This window comes from Podarcis erhardii (genome assembly GCF_964252035.2).
Source record: "Podarcis erhardii genome assembly, chromosome: 6".
In the NCBI taxonomy this organism is placed as follows: domain Eukaryota; kingdom Metazoa; phylum Chordata; class Lepidosauria; order Squamata; family Lacertidae; genus Podarcis; species Podarcis erhardii.
This window is the reverse complement of record NC_138510.1, coordinates 44,946,147-44,955,460: the sequence shown is the minus strand read 5'-3', so window position 1 is coordinate 44,955,460 and position 9,314 is coordinate 44,946,147. Positions and strand designations below refer to the sequence as shown.

Here is a 9,314-nt window from a genome sequence, read left to right as displayed (position 1 = left end):
ATATAAGAAAGGAGGGGAAACTTAACACATTAAAAGTGCGGAGAAATCACGATTTCAGGTATTAAAGGCCCCAAAAAGTGACTTGAGAGAGGGGCCTCGCTTCCTTTTGCTCGCCTCGATTCAAAAAAACCTTGCCTTCCCCTCTCCTCCGCGCTCCTCGCCCGTGGCTTCCTTTTCCATTCAGGACCTGTGGGCTTGGAAAAGAGCTGCACCTGCTTTAGATGGATTATGGTAGAACTGGAAGTAACTCTCTCTCTCTCTCTCTCTCTCCCCCCTCCCCTCCCTTCCCAGCTCTCAAGTCACATCTCCAGTACAGACACAACCCCTGTGATTAGAGGCTGATCTCCACATCTGAATGGGACAGAGAGAGGAGGGACCCGAGACATAGATTGACTCCCCCCTCCCCCCCCGCCCGCCTCTGAGACTTCCATTGAGGAAAACGGAACAGGAGAAAGGGGTGAAGGAAGAAGAAACAGGACCCCCCCCCCGAATACAATAAGAGAAGAAAGCGGCAAAGCCTTTGGCAGGAGAAAAGTATGATCATGCCTGAACTGTGTTAGTGCTTTCTCTTCTCTCTCTCTCTGTCGGCTTGCTTCTCCCTCTTTCTTTCTCTCTCTCTTTCTCTGTCTCTCTCTCTTTGTCTCCGAGGTGTTTAACTTTGGGGGAACCTCGGGCTGCTGGGAGCTGGAGGCATTTCTGCTCCGCAAGGGACGAAGCTGGACGAGGCGGCGGCAACGGCGGTAGCAGCGGCGGCGGCGGCAGCAGCAGCAGCAGCAAAGAGGCAGCCACATGCTCCAAGTGGGGGGTGTTAAAAGTTGAGACCCGATTCCAGGCGCTGTAGATCGAAACAGGTTGGTGGGATCTTTTAACAGTAGCAGCAACAGCAGCAACAACAACAACAACAACCCTCCCCTCCCCCCTCCTCTTAAACTTTCTAGTTTAGTTTTTAATCCATACAGTAGTTCCTTCCTCTTTCTCTCTACAACCCCCCCCCCGCCGCCGCGCGCACTCTTCTGCTTTAAAGATATATATATATACCTTGCATTGAATATTTGCGACCAGGAACGACTTAAAGTTGATAAACTGGCCGATCTGTTGCGCCTGCCCCCCAGGTGTTTTGGAAAAAGCAGGTGTGTGGAGGAGGCTGAGATTTATGCTTTGTTGATTCCCTCCCTCCCTTCTCCCTGGCCCCCTTTCCCGCATCCTTCCTTACTCTCTCCCTTTGAGATTGCAGCCTCAAGGATGTTAGGGTGTGTATGTGGAAAATATATATATATAGAAAAACTACTTGGCGAAGGCAGCCTCCTCTCAGTTTAATTTATCTGTGCCTTTTGATAAAAGGGACGCGTGAAAGTTCGGGGTACCCGGAAAACGGAGCACTCCAGACAAAGAGAGGTGCTGGTGGAAATAACTTTTCAGCTGGGATTTACAGAGGGTGGCATGGAAACCAAAGGAATCGGATATGTGAGACTAGTTGGGGTGTTGGAAAGCTTTCCTCTTTGTTCATGGGGGGAGCTGTGAGGATGGGAGGCAGGGATAAGAGGTTCTTGCTTATAGGGAAAAATGAAGGAAGGAGCAGGCAGAAGGAGCAGGCAGTGAGTGGTTTTTTTTTTTTTTTTTGTTCCTCTGTTTTGTGAATGTGAAGAGGGGTGGGGAGTAGATGTTGCAAAACCGCTTTGGGGTTTCTGCAGATCAATCAGTCCTGTAAGTGTGTCTTTGAATTACAATTTATTGTGATTGACAGGATGGATAGGCTCAAAGGCACTCACATTTATGGTCTTCTTGAGTACACATTTAGAGTGGGGGTGAGATCCTGAATTGGGATAGCAGAATTTCTTGTCTTCTCCACTCTGAAATAACTTTTTCCTGGCAAACAAGTTGGCAACAGATAGGAAAGTTTTTTGTCTAGCGAAAAGATCGGCTCTCTGGCTTAGGTCTATTCTTTAGGGTAATAAAACTTTGAGGTGGTAGAGATGCTAGAAAAATATTTCGTAAATCCTGAATTCCCCTTATTTCTTACCGGTTTTTATACGGTGGCTGAAATTTAAATTTGCTTTATTCTAAATAACAAGACTAAAAAAAAAACTTTTAATGGCTCTTTAAATTATTATTTCCTGCTGGGAAGGTAGCAATAAATATACTCTGTTGTTACAGTAGTTCACTTTATCATCTACATTCTTAAATGAGCTTGATCTTCCTTGTTTTATATATTTCTTAAATGCACAAAATGTATTTATTGCGGTCAGGTAATGTTTTTGGCCCAATCAGTCTTTCAGTCTGTCTCCTCAGCTTCTTGTCAGTTAGTCTTCTACTCCCACCTTTAAATGCCACCTCTGAATTAGAAATGTTTCTAATATCCCTTAGAGCAGCAAACTTGAACTAAAATTAGCAGAGAAATGATCGTATACATTGTTCACTATAATACAATATGATGCCATCCCAGTGCTCCCTAAAAGGAGGGGGGGGACCTATATAAATTTTTATATAACCTATATAAATCTGTATAAAAGTGGGAAATGGTGCAAATATATATAATTTAAATGCCACGGTGATTGAAACTTGAAAGGGGAAAATTTATATTCAGACTTAGGAGCTTAGAAGTGATGTTCTTGGTTTATCTGTATAGGTTTCTCCTAACTGAGAGAACTTTTTAAAAGCACAAATCTTAAACAACCTAAAACATCAACGTATTTTTTTTTTTAAAAAAAGGAGCTCAGTAGATATTTTGCTGTGATTGTGAGTTGGGACTGGGTCTTCTAGTAGGTGTATCATAGTTTTGTGAGCATTAGTCGGTCATTAAGAGAAAGGGAGCAAATTCATTATCAGCCTTTCTTGGGCAGCTGAGAAGTTTCAAGTAAAATGTATTTTAAAACTTGTAGTTGACATGGGTCTATGAAGATAATGCTCCATTTCTACCATCATTTCATCACCATTAACACACAGCAGAATAATTAATAAAGTTATAGATCTTGGTTCTTTTATAAATTTTCATACGTGATAAAGTTCTGAATGCTTCGTAACGCAGATGAGTTCAAATATGGGGGGAGTGTTAAAAATGGTTTTATTTTGGCAGACCATTTTTTTTTTTGTATATGATCTGAAACAAAAACTCCCATTGAATTTGGTATTTAAAAAATCATTTAATCATCTCTTCTCAAGTTCAAAATAAACTTCGAATGGATGAGAATAGGTATACTAATTCATTAGAGACACTTAGACTCTAAAAGATCTTTTGAAGCGCAGTATTACAAGGAATGCATTTGACAAACTCATAGTGAGATTTGTCTCTTCTTAATTTAGCCCTAAGGAATTTCACTACAGATCCCATTCCAGGGTCCATTGCTGACTTCAATCAAGTGCTCAGTCCGAAATAGTGTTTCTTTGGAGACAAAAATTTACTCCAGTTTTTAGCAATGGCTTATAACTTCAGTTTAATGCTTTCAGAAAAGCTGTGGGGTGTACAATAAAAAAGAATTATTACATTGTGTTAAAAGGTGGGTATAATCAACAACAGAAATAGTATAGTATTCTACAGATATATTACTACATGTTAAAACATTTACACAAGAAGGGGCTTGTGTTGATCACAGGCCATTTTCTGTCAAATTGTCACAGTGTGTTACTTTCTTAGGCACTGGGCCCTGTGAGTTGTGTATGCTACCTGCAATAGCATCCAGGATCCTAAACCATTTTTACACATATTTAACATTTCTTAATTTCTGTTAATTGTACTTTAAACTGAGAGCATATATTGCAGGTGAGTGATGCTTGTATAACATGATTTAAAATATTTAACCCCCTTCCCCTCTCAAGTTTTAAAAAAACCAGTCAGATTTAAACTAAGGAAGATGGTCAGGACCAGATTCATAATTTATTGTGCAAACCAGGTCTGGTGGGGTGTGTGTGTGTGTGTGTGTGAGAGAGAGAGAGAGAGAGAGAGAGAGAGAGTGTGAGTTGGTTCTGGTTCCAAATCTTTGTTCCTTTATTTTCTCCCCCTCAGAAATGGGTGCACATTGAAGTGGAGTAAATTGCTGAGCTCCTGTGTTTCCTGTATTTTGAATTGATTTTATATAAAGTTCTTGGAAGTTTAAACAGATCTTCAAAACTTAATGCTTATGCGTATGTGCATAGATTGTAAACATTTAAATTTTGAGTGGGGAGAACATCTATTTAGTTACAATTGATGCAAGTGATTAGTTATATTTTAAAACTACAAACATAATGAAAAAGAAAAATGTTTCTCTAGTAAAGTGCTATCTTATATGATTAATTTGAGTATTTTGGCATGGAAATATATGATCAAAAACCTTCTCTCCCATCCATTTTTGAATTCTTTTTTTAGCAAAGATTAAATGGGGGGGGGGGGAGAGTATTCCAGTCCCACAGGCACTAAGCACTGGTGTTAGGCAAAAACCTTCTTGCAGAGTAAGATACATACAGTAGGCTGCCTTTTCACAGCTCCATTGTGTAATATTGTAAGGAAAGCTGGGTAAATAGGCATGGAATTTCTTTCTTCCCGGACTGGTAACTTTCTAGACCATGAAGTCGTCAAGTTCATCTGATACTCTAATGTCACAGTTTAGGATTATAATAAGAAAAGTTTTTTGTTTGCATGCAGGACTAAAGGATGTAATAATTGAGAAAATAATTTGGAGTGAATAGTTCATTCAATTTACACTGCATATTTTCTTATTATATTAACATTTTCGATTGCTCTTTTACTTATTAAGAGTACAATCAATAATACCAAAAAATCTGGTGGATCTCTAATTCAGATTCTCTTTATAGAAAGGAGGGTTTCTTTAAAAAGAAGGGGGAAATCTATAAAACAAAGAGCAAATAAAATAACCACTTCAGGCGCTTTCTCTTTTTCTTTTCTAATAACCAAGCCGGGAACTATGTGCAGTCAGTTGTGAAGTTTTTGCCCAAAGAAGCCTAAGAGCTTTTCTTTTCTCATGGCAGAGGGGATGCTTTTGAATCTGATAATGTTTGTGTGTGTCTCGCTGTGGGGCTGAAATGGGGAAGGGAGGGGGTGATGGCTGAAATGTTTCTGTTGCATGTGGGGGGAGATCGAAGTTGGAGGAAGAAAAGATACTGTTGTGTTTTGCTTTTTAAAGTGACATACAGTGCAATTCACCCAGAAATAAATCTCACTAAGTTCAATGGGACTTACTTCCAAGTAACCATGGTTAGGACTGCTGTGATAAAGCGTGTGCCTGTGTGAGAACTGGGGAGAGTCAGAATTCTGAACCCCCACCTTAAAACTAGAGGGGAAAGAGACGGATCTCACAGAAAAGATGAGCATATATGTGTTCCCCTTCCCTTAGAATGTAAATTTTATAGCTTGGCACCATTTAGTAAAGAGCTTTCCACCTCCGCTTTGCACTTCCAATCAGTGCTTTTCCATGAAAGTTGAAGCGGAGAGAGAAGTCATTTGTTCACCAAAGTCCTTCTTTACTGGTAGCAGGTGTTTGTTTCTAGAAAAGGCATTCACTCTAAAAAAAGGTTAGGGGATAACATCATATAAAGCTACTCATCTGTGCCCTGTGCTTCAGGAAGACAACATATTGTTACACAGGTTCTTGGCACTGAGATCCTGCAAGAAATTCGTTATCAGCCGTTATAATCAAACTCTGCTTGTGTATGGTTTGGCCTTCAGGGTAGAAAAAGGCTCTCTTATTGCTTCCTTATGGAGGAACTTGCTTTTGCCTGCAAAAATATATTGTTTTATCCCAGTTGTCTTAAGAGAGGGCAATAAAAGATCTTTAACATGATTTAAAGACAACTTCAAAACAAGTCCCACTGATGCCCGTTTTGATTTAATTATTTTCAATTTGGCATTGTTGTGCTGTTGCATAGAACAGGATGCCACCTTTCAAACTTGGCTAATTCACTTGCCTCCAGGGCTGAGTGATTTCCTCCTTACACTGGGAGTAATTGCCACATGGCAGGTTAAAACACACCTTCAGAATTGTTGTTGATAGGAAGAGAGTGATGACTTAAATTATATGAGGGAAATCTGTACCTGGGAGGTGTGTGATAGGAGATATGATTAACAAAATAATAAATTTTCAAATTTTGAATGCAGTTTTTCTGTTATATAAACTTTGAAATTGGCATCCGTGCCACAAACCTAGATTTCATTCACTTCCATTTGTTGATTTGTTCTGTTAATTTTTCTGGCTCTGTATCAAATAGACACATTAATACATTTCTCTATTAATTCATTGTGCTGCTTTGTCTCAGAAGCTCCTTCACTGGGCATAAACATTTTTTTCTTGGTAGTCGAGAGGGAGGCTTTTGAAATGTTTGTTTTGTTTTTAAGTTAAAAATACTATTTTCACATTTGACTTTGTTCTTCTACCCACACTGGAGTTTCAGTCCTAGTGTGTGCAGTTTGCACATGGAATTTAAAACAGTTTTTGTTTTCTTTGAAAAATCTGCTTGTCTTACGTGAAAAGGGTTTTGAAGCAATACAGGGGGGAATGCAGTAGATAGAACATTTCCAGAATTCAGTTTCAATTTGTCTTATAACAGTGTATATATGTGTGCGCACGTTTGAACTGATGGTTCAGTTGATTATTGAATTTCTATCCATTAATATATTTTCCACAGAGATCCTGATTTTAGGAAAGGGTTAAAAAGCTGAACTAGGAAGGAGGATATATTAAAAAGTACAAGTGCACTTGCACATTTGTATACATAAGGTAATTTAAGCCAAGATCCATAGTGTGGGGATTCATTGGGAAAACCTGGAGTCTCGTTTTGTTTTATAAAAACCCTGCTGTGTCTGGTGAACAGAGGTTGTCTGTATAAAGGACGGTTATTGAAAACTTTGCAATGTAAGTATCTCATCAGGTCAGTAGAGTTTCCTGGACAAGGTGTTAGTTAGCATTGTGAATCTGACTCTTTCAAATTCACTATTGCACATTGTTCTCTACTGACTTGGTCTTTATGGCAATATCAGCATTTGTTATCTGCTAGCCTGCACATGTTACCCAACCTCCATGTCCTTGCAAAGAGACAGAATCTGATCAATTCACTGCCCGCTTACCTGAAACACTTCCATCCGTTTCAGGACTTTCAACAACAAATGGATCAGTAGACAAGGATTTCTGCCACCCATTAAGGGTTGTTGTGTAGCCTGGCATTCTGGATGGCGTATTATGTTAACTGCATGCAAACTTCATAAAAGCACACTATAAAAATTCTAAGTATCGATAAAAAAAACACAAGCATTGAAAATACTTGGGTGGAAGAGAGAAGCCACTGTGCCCCATTTTGATATGCTGCTTCTCATTCTGCCCCATTGGCGAAACTTTACCACGTGGTGCCTTTGAACAGGCATTAGCATATAGGCAGCAGCTAAACCAGAGTTGGAAACAAACCTATGAAAGTCACTGGCATGCAAATGTTTTAATTAGCCGACAGGGGTTGGCAGAGGAGGGACAGAGAGCTCTGCTTCTCTCCCAGCAGCCTGCTGCATGTCTATACTGGGTGAAGAGGAGGCAGCTTCTGTCCTGCAGCAACTTACTTGCTGGAGTGCCCCATCCATCGTCTGTCAGTCCATTAGCTCACTTGCATGCAATTCCTTACTGTTTATGGCTACCAGGCAAGTGTATTAATACAGGGGTAAACTAAACAATTCATACTTCGAAGTGGGAAGAGGCTTTCCCGAAAGGTTTGGCAAGCCGCTTTGAGGTTTTATTACAATCAAGCGGTATATAAATCTTGTTAAATAAATAAAAGCGATTCTCTGTGAGAAGCTTGACTTTGCTTCACTAGTTCATGAAATAATGAATAAGGAAAATCACTGCAAATTCATAAGGGAAGAGAAGTTTGTATCTTTTTTGAAGAATGGGAGTGTTGGCCCATTTGTATATAGCAGCTGTATGCCAATGAACCTGGATATTTTAACATGAACACTATCCTGGCACTATTTCTCCTCAATCTATTTAGCTTCCTGAATTTATGCTGGTATGGTTTAGAAGAGAGCCCTACTTGCCTGTATAAGCACAAGAAGGGTGGAATAGCACTATCAGGTAAAGCAAAAAGCATCCTGCATGAAGACAGTGGGAAATGACCAGTGTGCCTCTGCAGTATTAGGCAACGGAGCATGTGTATAGTGTGTTCCTTGAGGGCAGCATAGGAGCTAACATGCTTCTGGATTTATCTGGCACTGTTGGATCCTGTCAAAAGGAAACTGTAATGACTCACACATGCGGGACTGAACAGAGCAGTTTTGGGGAATATATCCCATCCCCGAAGAGGCAGTTTGCTCAGTTAAAAACCAGTCATTCCTCTTTAAAAAAATCTAGGAGTGGCCAGCGGCTTAAAACTGTTCTCCCATATCCCATGGCCTCATACAAACAAATAAAACATGGGAAGCGGCAAAGAAGAGTGTAGATGAATTAGTTGATATTTTCAGGCAATTTTTCTAGGGTTTTCCTATGGTCTATTTCCTATATACACTTCTAGTTCACATATATTTTAAGCTTTACAAATGACAACCCAGGTATATTCAAATAAAACATAGTGATTGTTTTCTCTTAGGCAAAAGGCCGATATAAGTAGATGGTGTTGACCTGTGTTTCAAGACCTAGACTGTCTAGTTCACTTTTTGGTTGTGCTGTGATCATCCTGTGTTGCTTTGGGTGGGTCATTGCTTCAGTAACATCTAATTTCAATGACAGTTACCTCCGTTTTGGAATAGAATTACAATGAAGTAGTTGGGTGTACTTCTTGGTGTTGGGCACCTTAGAAAAGCCTCTGTAAATAAGGTACTTGACCACATGAACAAGGTGAAAAAAAGCTTGCTTGTGGTGTGTGTGTGAAGGATTGGAGGAAATGCAGAAAGCCTGTTTTTCTGCCATCAGCAAAGACTCAAAAAGAAGTATATAATGGGAGAGGCAGTAGATCCTGTCAAATAGCAGGACTTCATCCATTGTAGTGAGGTAGGGAACAGCTGGATTTTTAGATGAAGGGCAATACTATGCCAGTATAATGGAGCAAAGTGATATTTGAGCATCATCAAACACTTCGTACCTTAATTTTCCTGGTGTACCCTATAGGATAATTCTTTGCATTCTTGTTATTCAACATTCATTAACTCCAAAATATTTACAAATGATTTATATTTGTAACCTAGTAGGGAGTTTTTAAACTTGAACCCAGTGTGTTTTGTATAGAAAGCACTCCATAGCATGACCTGAATTTGACCCAGCTCTGCCCATTTTTCTGCCCTGAAGATATTCTTGGGACTCTCAGAAATGGCTTCCCAGATGGACGAAGGTCTGGGTCACAGAGCTCTTCCG

The 9,314-nt window shown here is 39.8% G+C and overlaps 1 protein-coding gene across 2 annotated transcripts in view; it reads left to right on the top strand.

Moving 5' to 3' along the window:
• Window positions 1-331: 331 nt before the first annotated feature.
• Window positions 332-9,314, top strand: part of FOXP4 (forkhead box P4) — a 159,247-nt gene continuing 150,264 nt past the window's right edge. Inside the window, exon 1 of one of the 2 annotated variants that reach the window (XM_081865383.1) lies at window positions 332-534. The gene's annotated coding sequence lies outside the window, so the exon portion shown is untranslated. Of the gene's footprint in view, window positions 535-714; window positions 852-9,314 lie in introns of those variants that run through there. The other variant, XM_081865381.1, reaches the window with a different exon arrangement.